Source organism: Benincasa hispida, chromosome 8 (assembly GCF_009727055.1).
Source record: "Benincasa hispida cultivar B227 chromosome 8, ASM972705v1, whole genome shotgun sequence".
Taxonomy (NCBI): domain Eukaryota; kingdom Viridiplantae; phylum Streptophyta; class Magnoliopsida; order Cucurbitales; family Cucurbitaceae; genus Benincasa; species Benincasa hispida.
Window position 1 is genome coordinate 45,414,241 of NC_052356.1, and position 12,451 is coordinate 45,426,691.

The window sequence follows — 12,451 nt, forward strand, 5'->3', positions numbered from 1 at the left end:
TGCAAGTGGGAAAAGGAGTTTTAAACCGTATTTTCGAAATACCTTTCAACCTCTTAGCAAGAAATAGAATCAGTATGCTGCACCGTGAGTGAAAACATAAAAATCTTTAAAAGAAGTTTGCAGCCATACAGTATTGTGAGGTCTAGTTTGCCACAGATTCCAATCCAACATTGGGGATGACATCATATTCTTGTCTCACAGAAACCAAATAGTATGGGACTTGTATGGTATAAGCGTCGGGGAAGGTTCAAACGTGGATTTTTCCAACTCCGCCTTCGTCACACACACTCGACATTGTCTGATAGGCATTTTATATGTTAGAATGTTCAAGCAAATCATTGGGGGGTAATGTATTTGATACAAACACTCATGAGAACATGCAGAACATTCATTCATCAATAAAAGTTTAAAATATCCAAGACCTTTGGGGTTTATGAAGCCTATTTAAAGCTTCAGAGATCACGCCACGTAATTTAACATTCTAGACAAGACTAATTTAAGAGTTGAAACGATTGGTGCCAAAAGAATTTATAACAAGCCGCTAATAGTTGATGGAACAATCAAATTTTTTTGAAAGTTGAAATGCTAGTTAAGGGGGAAACTTTGCCCTATCCATCCATATGCATACTTCATAGAAAACTTAAAAGTCTCAGATGAGAAATGAAAATCACTTGAAACGCTGAAAATATACTACTCAGCACCAGCCCTACCCATTTGGAGCATACTGGGAAATTCATTATATAGAAGCAGGAGAATTGAGAATTAGGGAAAGTACTTTCTTTTGGCACCGTTGAATTCGAGCATTAAATTCCACTGAGCCCATTCATCGATCATCTCCACTTTTGTAATCACTCATCATCCTGGATTTAGGTTTATATGGAGAATTTCAACAAAGGAAATAACAATCAATACCTTCAACTTAATTAGGAAGCAATAATGGGAACCTATGGAAAGAGAATTACAAACTTTTAGTTGCATAAGGAGAGCTTCCTATTAATGAAATAAAACTAACAAACTCCGTAAATAACTCAATTCATGGTCATCCCAAAAACATTTCAAATTACATAATTTTCCCCATTGTGAAATTTCAAGACAAGATTCGATCCTATTTTTTGTCAATTTGCATTAGATATTCTAACTACTTTTTTTTCTCCAGCTTGATGGATAAAATTATAATGAAAATTTAGTAGATTACTTACCCAAATTTATGTCTAAACTAAGGTTCCTGAATCCTCTAAACATCATAATGCGTCGTTAGGGTCAGAATTACTAAGCAAAGTTAAATCAAATCCACTAATTTCTCTTACAACTCATTCAAGGGCAAATGTTTGCCAACATTTTCATATTCACTGTTAAAAATAATCAACATATCTAGAAAAAAGCAAAAACTTTGGCTATTAAACAATAAACATATCACACTTTCAAGTTTTCAAGGGTTACTAAACTGAAAGACACTTCAACTATTTTCCCTGTTGATTCTCTTGTCCTTCTTAAACTGCATACCCCAAAAATCCTGGCACTAAATTATAATCAAAGATCCTGCTATTAGCACCTCTCTTCATAGTTTTTCATTAATTTTCTGCAGTCAATAACATTGTACGGACATGTCGTACATGCAAAACTAGAAACTTGATTGTAGCAGCAATTCAAAAGAACTAATGAGAAAAACTTTCACTGTTGTCAATCAACTTACAATTCATGACATCCATATGCTTCTCCGGTTTTGGGAGACGACATTTCGAATTCGAACAACCCTCAAATATTTTCAAAAGAAAGGCCTTTGCCAACAGTATGTGCAAAATGGCAATCAACTTCTCTTGTCAGGACAAGGAAAACTATAGCATTCATATTATCCCTCACCCACATCTCTCCAAGGAAGCAGAACATTTGCATCAAACAAGTGAACCAAGATTATTAAGACAACCTTTAAAAAATAAGAGTTCCAACAGAGATCTAACATTATAAACAAAAATAGACATGATATGATAATCAAAGGGGCTGTATTATGCAAAACTAGTTAGTTGCTAAAGCATTCTCTACATAAACAAATAAAGCAAAACATACAAACTTTTTATCTTAACTCCACAAACTATACAAAAATTTTGAAAATTAAACCATTTAATAAACAAAAGCCCTTACAAGAAACTATGATCCCCTTGTTCATTATGCATCTAAATTGAGACAGGGCGGCATCAGGAGCTCAATTCTTCAACATCTTATACAGCAGGAAGCATTAATATTTAAAGTTGTCTGATATAGATGACTCCAATGCCTAAGCATAGGCATACTCAAAGGTATAATCCATCACTCCACAATAACAATTTTCTAAATAAATAGCCCCTCGTTGAAACTTTATAGACAATGAGAAGGGGAGCTAAATTATTCAACAACAATAAATAAAGAAATAAGCCTTTTTTCCTCCTCCCCCACTCAACCAAACAGAAGCATTACACCAAATATCAAAACCAACAGAAAAAATAATTTTAAAATAAAGACAACCCAGAATTAAGCCCCCTTGGATATGGCCTTAAAACAGGACTTATTCGAGATTCCATGTCTACCCACTTGGACCCAATATGATTTTTTTAATGAAAAAATGGTTCTTTTCCCCCAAAGAAAAAAGCGGAAAAGGGAAGGCCTCCGATTCTTACAAGGGCAGGCTCGCCAATTGGCGTGAAAATCCCAGCTCAATGAAGAAACCCAAGGAAGATTGAACACAAGGGGAAAACTCTGGACGGAATGACCAAAGAAAGAAAGGTTTCATCGGCCACAGAAGAAACTTAGTGACAAAATGGGGAAAGTAATCAATTTTTCATATATTGAAAACATGGATCAGAGCCAGATTTTTATACCAAAAAGTATTTTGAATTGGAATTTTTTGTCTCTTGAATTTTTAAAAAATATATTAACCAGGCTTTTTCTCGAAAAGACATCAATTGCTTTGTCAAATCCAAATGTTATGTGAGAATTTAAAAGTGAAATGTAAAAACCAATTACCAACAAATTTGAAATACATTTTTCAAATTTTATATCTATTTTTATAAATTTTCGTTTAAAAGTAATAATTATTTCTGAATTTAGCTGGACAAAAATTTCAATCTTTAATTTTTAATTCTGTAACAATTTAATCTTTAAATTTTATTATTATAATAATTTAGTCATTGTATTTTCAAATTTATAGCAATTTAATCTCTATTAAAAAATAGGATTTAGATTTAATAAAAAATTTTACATAAATAAAACCCGACAACTAAATAGAGACTCAATATATTCTAATTTTGATTAAAAGTTTATTTGCATTAGGGACTAAATGTTGGTGTGAAATTATAAAAGCGCATAAAAACTAAATTGTTACTAGTAAAAATTCTATAGACTTAAATTGTTACAAAATTGAAAGTTACAGGGACTAAATAGTTATAAATAAAAAGTTTTAGGAACTAAATTATTACTTTCATTGAAAAGTTTAAGGATCTAAAAGTGTGTTTTTAAATAAGTGATAGAAATTAGACCTCCAAATGATTAAAAATTGAATAATTTATACCAATTATTACGACTTTTCTACATGCTCAGAATTTTAAAAATAAATAAAAATAACGGTATAAGGTGCAACTATCATAATATTTTATTGGATGTTTTTTTTTTCTTTGCCATTACCTAGATTTAATAGTAAATTAAAAATGGCTGTCAATTTAACTACTAATAAAAAACAATTATTGTTTCATGTCCATTTCAAATTTCAATAAACAGGGCGGTCACAAATTTTACATATTTCGGAAAAGAAAAAGGTGTGTTCACATGCTCTAAAAAGTATATTTACCTTTGTTTGATTATATATATTAATATATATATATATTATTAAGCGAGGCGGGTAACTATTCCTTCTTTGAAATAAAAAGAATAAAAAATAAAATTAATTATGCTGATTTAAAAATGAGAATTTAATTGCTAAGTTTTTTTATTATTTTGATAATAAATATTTTTTTAAGAAATTTAATGATATTTTGCTAGTTTGGATCGCCCACTAAAATGAAATAATAATTAAAAAAAGTGTAGTGATATAAACCTTTAATGTTGATTTATTAAAGTTAAAAAATAATAAGATTAAATAAAAATTAAACTCAAAAATATATACGATTACTACATAATCCTACCATTCTTGATCAGATAAACATTTATAAATAAAGAGAGTTTGAGATTCAAATAAAATTCCAATTAATTTAATATGATAAGAAGCAATGTTAATTCACTTGAAATTATCAAAAAAATTGAAATTACTAAAAGCAGAAAGTAAATAGACTCAAGGATATGTAAAACCAGTAAATAATTAAAAATTGAAAATGTGTCAACTCAACTATTTAAATATCTTTTAAAAGTCAAAAGTTTGGAGGTTTGGATCTTCGATTTATAGTAATATAATATATAAAAAGAAAATTAAATTAAAAGTTAGGTATTATAAATGGTTAAATATCTGTTAACACGCATTTGATATCACTTTTATAAATTTCATCTTTCGTTAGTAAATGATTTTGTTTAAATCTTGCTAGTTTCAATTTTTCCATTTTCTAACTATTGGACCAATTATAAAAACGTAAACTCCAATAAAATAAGATATCAATTATAATATTATTATTATATTAAAATATAGTAGGTTAAGTCTTATCAGTGATGTTTGTACTAAAAAAAAGAAAGATGCCCTTTACTTTAATAAATATTTATTAGATGACATTTGGTTCGGTAAATATCTTTTTAGATTTTATTGCTGTTATGTAGCACATTAATGCATTGTTTGTCATTAGGTTAACATACAAACTTATGAATGAATTTGCATACAAACGTAATACCAAACTCGCTATATCCTTTTTCAATGGTCTATAATGTCATTATTAAAAATATTAATATTATATCAATTTAATTAAATAATTTACTGTAAATGTAACATAAACTCAACTTAGTGACGATATAGGTGAAAAAAAGTTTTCGAACATATTCCTTTCTTGATATTATTTTTATTTTAAAAAAAAATTGAGGTAGGCTGAGTGCTTTTGTTAGTTGATAATTGAGTAGGAAAATGAGTCAAAACCCAATTTCATATTTTAAAAAGTTGAGATAGCTTAGTTCCCATTTGCCTAAGTATTTATTGGCATATAAAGATTAACATGCTGAGTTTATCTTTTCCATCCTTTCTTAAATTGACATCATTTGAAATCAAAGGCGTTTTTTTCAGAGGTAAATCCACTTAAAAACTTAAGGACAACTAATTCTCCCAAAACCACATGAAATACTTAGACCTATTTATTATAGTGGAAATTTTTTTTAGTATTACGATGAAATATGAAACCCTAATTTACTGTTTATGGACTTTATAATATATTTTTTAAAAATATAGTAGAATCTAACCAACTTTAGTAATGATCGTATCTTTAAAAAAAAAAATTGGTAAGATCTATAACATTAGGTGTGAGATTTCACTAATATTTATGAAAATATATAGGGATTGTTTTCAAATATAGAAAAATGGCAGTCAATTTATTTACAAATATAATAAAAATATCGACTGTTTATTCATAGGAAGATAAACAATAATGTTTTGTTATATTTATGTAAAATAAAGTTGATTTCTATAAGACAGATGCATGCTATATTTTGAAAATATTTTCAACAGTTTTGCTATTTTAAAACAATTATCCAAATAAATATGGAGAGAATATTAGCGTACTTCCATTAGTACTAAATACTAGCTCCTCTAAATATTGTTAAGCCCAACTTTGAAATATTTTTTTTAGGGTCAGTTGCATAATATAATTCAAACCAAAATAATAGATATGTTAGTACAAAGGGTTAAAATAATTGATATATAGAACAAAAATTGGTAAAAGATTAAAAAGCCCAAGACCCAGCCATGGTCTTCTTCCTTAGTTTTCTCAAATTTGAAAGTTATCACTGATAGTGGCTATTAGTGATAGGTTTTCAATTGGAGGAAGATATGCTATCAATTGCTATCAAACCCGATAGCTTTCAATTTAAGAAATACTGTGTTATTTCAGTTGTTTATCGCCTGATTAGCTTTCAATTTGAGAAATGTGTTATTCAGTTGCTATCACTGATAGTTGCTTATCAATTGAACCGGCTATCAGTGAATATCATTGATAATTGCTATCAGTGATAGGCTTCAATTTGAGAAATGTGTTATCAATTATTTCCAAAAGCTGCCAAAATTCTCACCAACAGTAACTCCACCTCTAGGCTATGACTAAGTCTATCACTTGATAGTGGCATTTAGTGATATCGCTAGTGATTATCACTTACATTTTTTTATTTCAATTATTACTCACCTATAATTTATAGACTAAGTTCTAAGTTTAACCAATAAGATATCACAAATGAGGAAACACAATATGAAGAAACATTAAACCATCATGCAATGAATATAAACTCATTGCATTAAACTCATTAAAATCCATGATTACCTCATAGAGATTGACAAATCTCCTTGTTGATCAATCAATACTCTGAGTTTCTTATGTATTATATTTTGGGTGAAGAAAAACTCGAGAGGAATATAGCAAATCGACGGGCTTGGAAGAATGGTACAATGCAGCAATCAGAGTTGCGAAAGAGCGGGGCATATGAGATATGTTTAGGCAATCAATTGAAGGGTGTGAAAAAGACTTATAAGATTGCGGCGTGAAGAGGAGGAGAAGAAAGAAAAAGAAAACAAGGTAGAGACAAGAAATGCCGCGAACTAAGGGGAAATCGGATAAAGAAAAGAAAAGAAAAGAGGAAGAAGGAAGTTTAAACTGTAAGAGAAGAAGGAAGAAAAAAAAAAAAAAAGAGCTGGTATATTTTATAAATATTCAAAAGTTATTACTATATTTTTTTCAGATTGTTTCCAAAACTTGTATGATCTCTATGAAATTTCTATGTTTTAAAGGATAAGTTTGCGTCCCTATGATCACACTACATATAAATGTAGCTAAGAAATGGCAATATCATGCCCTTGTGTTTTCTTTTATGCGCTTAATTACGTGGAGTTGGAAGGATTTAAACTCTAATCTCTTAATCAAAAGCGGGCAATACTTGGATGGATGCCTAAACATATCATTATATCCCCTAAGGTTTTATAAATGCGTTGGGAATAAAAATGTAATACCTGGGAATTAGGGATGTCTAAGAATTATTGATGATTATGTTTGCAGTTGTGTTATGGAAAAATGCCTTATCAGAATTTTATGAACACAAATTATTTTTATCTTAATTATGAAATTTAAGCATTGAAAATGTTACATAATTTAATAGATTAATTAACTAAATAATAAATACCATTCAATATATTAATAAAAATTATTAATTAAGAATTCCAAAAATATTTTAAATTATAAATATCTAGAATTGAGTAATTTATAATTAAAATTATACCAATTTAATTATATGTTAAGGAATGTCATATTAATTATAATCTAACTCACTAATCATTTTTAATAATTAATTTATTAAGGTAATTTCGATTTAATTAAATAATATAAGAAAATATATTTATATAAACTATTAATTATATTAAAAAGTGAAAAAATGAGATAAAAAAATGATATATTAAATAAGAAATAATTAATTTTTATTTTTAATTAAATATGATATGTTAATAATGAATGAATTAATCTAGGATTAATCACAATAAATAAATTTAACCGATTATATATTCATAATGAAGGATCAAATTAATCTCCAATAAAAATTGTGTTGATTATTAAAAAACAATAAAAATAGACCAATCTTATGATTATTCGAAAAATGGAATTTTTGTACTAACTAAATTTAATTAATATTAATTTTACTAATAATATATTAAAGATATTATTAGCTAAATTAATTAATAAATTTAATGTAGAAAAGTAATTTGCAATCACTTTTAGTAAAGTGTTACTGTAAAAATAAGTTAAGTAAATATTTTAATAATTATTTTTATTTTATTTTTAAAATAAATTTTACATTAATTTTGAAATAAATTAATATTAATTAATTGAATTATATTCAAATAAATTATATATAAAATGAAAAACAAACGGAAGAGAGGAAAAGAGAAATTCACCTTTTGGGAAGGGAATAAAAAAAAACACTTGTCGGTCGCCAAAAACAAAAAACTGGCAAAACGAACAAATGGTGAAAAACAGGCTCAATCGCGTGCATTGTGGGATGTCCACCATGCTTTCACATTTGACTATCTTCTTCCCTTTAAAACATGGGTACCCCTTAGGGCTTCAGCCTATAAGTTAAAGGTGGGGGTATATGAGGAGGCTTTCCAATGATTAAAATAACCAATGTGGAGATGTCCTTTTTTTATATTTCTCATTTTTAACAAATTTTCACTAAACAAAATCCCCCACTTGAAAATTTAAAACAAAGAAAAAAAGATTCACGCAGTCACATTATCAGTATGTACTGTAAGTCCGGTGACTTGATTTCCCTATTTAAGTAGTTCACTTAGTATGTAAGTATGATTAACTCATGATAAGATACTATGATTATTTAGGGAAAGACTTGAAGAATGATAAAGGAAGAAGGAATTATTTTAAGTGATTTGGAAAGCATAGGCTCTCGAGTAAGAACTGCTTGTTGCACCTAGTAAGAAGAAAGGAATTGATGAATGCCTCTAAAATGTTGAACCTTGCATTGAAGCCTTGATGTGTTGATGATCAAGGGTTAGCGTGGCAACCATTGCATCTAAGTGTAGGAAGATTTTAGGCGCAAGGTATGGCGCTGATGGAGGCAAGGTCTAGGCGTACAGCCATTAGCAAGTGAATAAACAGCCCGGCCGAGGGAGTGATGTCATGTGTGTGAATATTGGTTATTGCGCTAGTGAGGTATGCGATTATTTAAGCATGAGGTTAGTAGATGCTAGCAAATTCTGCAAGGGCAGTAAGCCAGGCGTGAGTTGTGGGCTGAGCAGGACGATGATCATGTTCTGGCCGAGAGTGCGGTATGCGTGCAAGCTCATAAAGCTATGCAATGGCGAAGAAGGCCTTCTGCATTGATTAAAAGCAATGAAGCACTTGTAGCTTAAGCATCGGAGAGATCTGTTTTGAGTGGGCCAGCTGCCATAGATCAGAAAGTTGCTAATCACCTACTTAGTGGTGGCAAATAGTAACAACACTTTATCATCCAATTTATTATTTATAATCACCTGGGTGGGGAGAGCATAGCATCTCAAATGTATAAGAAAGGGGGAAAAATTGTATAGAAGGAGCTACTCAGTTTTCCACCATCTCTTCTCATGTGGAAGGGAAGGTAATTTTTTTAGTCACTACTTGAGGAACTGAAGAGTGATAGATGATGGCATTAGGGGCTATCGGGAGAAATCTCCTCATGGAAATTGAGCTCTAGAAGAAGATTTTGATCTCAAATTTGATTCAAGCTCTCGAGTTGATCTTCAAGCTAGAGTGGTTAGCAAGGAGTACTTCAAAAATATTCTGGACGATTAGATCAGGGAGGAATTTGAAGCTCAAATTTAAAGGTAAGAAAGTTAAGACAATTACGAAACAAGATTTGTCTGAATAGAAGTTTTCTAAAACAATTAATGTGCTAGGAAAAATGAGTTATGAAATTCATAGTTTACCATTCTGAATATGGAATTTTTAACTTTTTAAATAAGCAGGAATTGCGCATCAGTTTGAAAATAACAAGCAAACTTGTTGGCTGGTGCGACAGGCATTGGTAGACGTGGCGCATGCAACAGGCAGCGTGAGCGGTACAGTGCTTGTGCATAAGGTTGTGCACAGGCAGCTCTACGCTGAGAGGCGCGGAGGCGGTTGTGGTGTGTGTCATAAAAGTCAGTGCATCTAGACTCGTGTTAGTGTTTGCGGAACGCTAATTCATCTTAGGCTGGGAGGTGCACAGGACAATTGGCATCAAGAGCCGCCCCATGTCCTACGCCCCAAAGACAAGCGTTGTTGGCCACAAAGAATACAACTTGACTCGAGGTATATTCTATGTGCTAAGATGCATTGCGTGAGTGAACTGCATCGATGGGCAGCCATTGGTTTGATGTGTTCTAAGTTTGATGTTAAGCTTGTTCACAATGAGTTCTACGGCTCACAAGTGGAGCCAGTGACCATTAAAACCAAAGATATTTTTTCAAATTCTCATAATGAAAAATACACCCATCAGGAGAACTTACCAAATCCGTGTGAAGGAAAGCCCAAGGCTGTAAGTGCAAAATTCAAGTGGTTTTATATTCAAACTGCTTTATAATAAACACATGATTTTTTAAGAATGCTATTTGATACATGCTTTTTAATTTTAGCATTGCAAAAGATACTTTCCAAGAAAACTGGTTCACATGCCTTAGTTTTAAGAAGAGTTTAATGCCTAGTTTTAAGAAAGAGTTTATGAAAGCATGATCTTAGTGTTTTCTACCTGTATGATTATTGAAGCATGTGTTGATGATGCTTATGCTTTATGGCGTTTTAAGCCTATGATTCTAGTTTACAAAGCATGGTGTTACTTTTAGCATAAGTTTATGATGCTTTAAATGAGGAACTCACGATATCCGCAAGAACTTTTGCAGAAGGTTCACGCCCCTCTAAGTACCTAAGTGAGTCGATGACAGGGTACTTAGTTCCTTTAGCACGATCTGCACGTAGGTAGATGTTGACGTTGGTTGTGTTGAGAATCACTCTCACACCAACTAAGGATTAACGTTGATGGTGATTGGGGTTGATGCCCTAAAGTCTCATGTTCTGTAGTTTGTAAACTGTTTGTAACGAACGCTTGTGTTGTAATAATATATGCATATTCTACTTACCCAATCTCTTGTTTTGCTCAATTGATCACAATGCTTTACTTGCTTTACCACGAAACCAAACAAACATTAATAACAAAATCCCTGGTTATCATGTATGTAACTTAAGCATTATGTTGGTGACATAATAAAAGTGGAACATAACTCAGATGATGTCTAAGTGATAATCAAAATGTCTGTAAGATATAATGGATATAGGAGGAAACCTTATCCTGGTAACGCTACGGATGCGGCCCGCCTTTGTGCAATGGTCACAAGTGATGCTGACTTGGTCACAATGGTCTAATCCTGATCATTCGTGTAGGGGATAATATGAGCCGGGGCGTCCTAATACAAAGAGTTTGTTTAAGAACATGACACGACAAGTGTTTAACGTTCTCGTTATATATAACACCGTTCATAACAAGACTTCACTTCACTAGGGATGACCATAGTTACACATGACCTCAATCCTGAGTGAGTTGGAAACTCCCTACCATTAAGGGCGGTTCTTTGATTTGTATGGGTGCGAGTGACCAGGTCCGCCGATGTAAAACCTACCATTTTTTGAGGATTCGTCTGATTTGGGGATCTGGGAACTTAGCTACACAAGATGGAATTCACTTCCTTTCCCGAGTAAGGATAAGTAAGATAGATAGCTCCCTTAAGGGTTGATTCTAGGGCTTAACGATGTTGGTGCCACATACCCTTCTTCTTAGCCGAGAGGTATCACGAATAGTTGGACTATGTTATATTGTTCATTAGAGAGGAATCAGTGGTCGGTACTTAAGGAGTGAGAATGTAACTACAGGGGACAAAACGGTAAATTGATCTAGTTATACTTACGAGCATCTGTGAAGGATCATCGTACTCATGATTGGTTATATTCAATGCACATAGAAATATATCTGTTGGTAAGAAGAGTTCAGTAGTTGGTCCTTTAGTGGAATGTCTGACAGTTAACGGATGGTAGATCTCGTGGCTAAAGAGTTTAGTCATCTATTACGTACCATTGGAGGCTTTCGAGCCACGGGTCCATTAGATCCCCTGGGTAGCTTGGATAAAGTTGAGAATCAGTGTTTGGGTCAGTTTGAAATGTTCAAATTGACAAGAGTGAGTTCGATTATATTGATATAATTGGACTGGTTAATTATTATATGATATAATTGGCTATATAATTATTTTGGAGAAAATTAAATATATAAATATATGATTTATATAGTGCGAGGAGAATATTACTATAGTAGATATGTGATATCAAACTATAGCGTAAGAATATAATTATGATTATATTAATTTAATTAATTATATGGTTAATTATATGATAAATTGGCTGAAAACCTCTCCTCGTTTCGTGTTGTTAATGGGAGAATCCGAAGTTGGTTATTGTAATCGAACAAATAAAATGAAAATTTGTTTCATTTTGCAAAAAGTTTCGAAAATTCAAAATCAGTGTGAAAACGTAAACAATCTCCTAGTTTGAGAGCCTATACGATAGTTTTTCATCGTCTAAATGATCGTACACAGTGCCTAAACGATCGCACGCCCATCCCTAAACGATCGCTTAGCTTTCCAAAACGATCGCATAGCGTTGCCGCGTTTTCTAAAACGATCATCTACCTTTATTAAACAATCACTTAGTAAAACCTACACAATCGATGTAGCTTCTTCTAACGA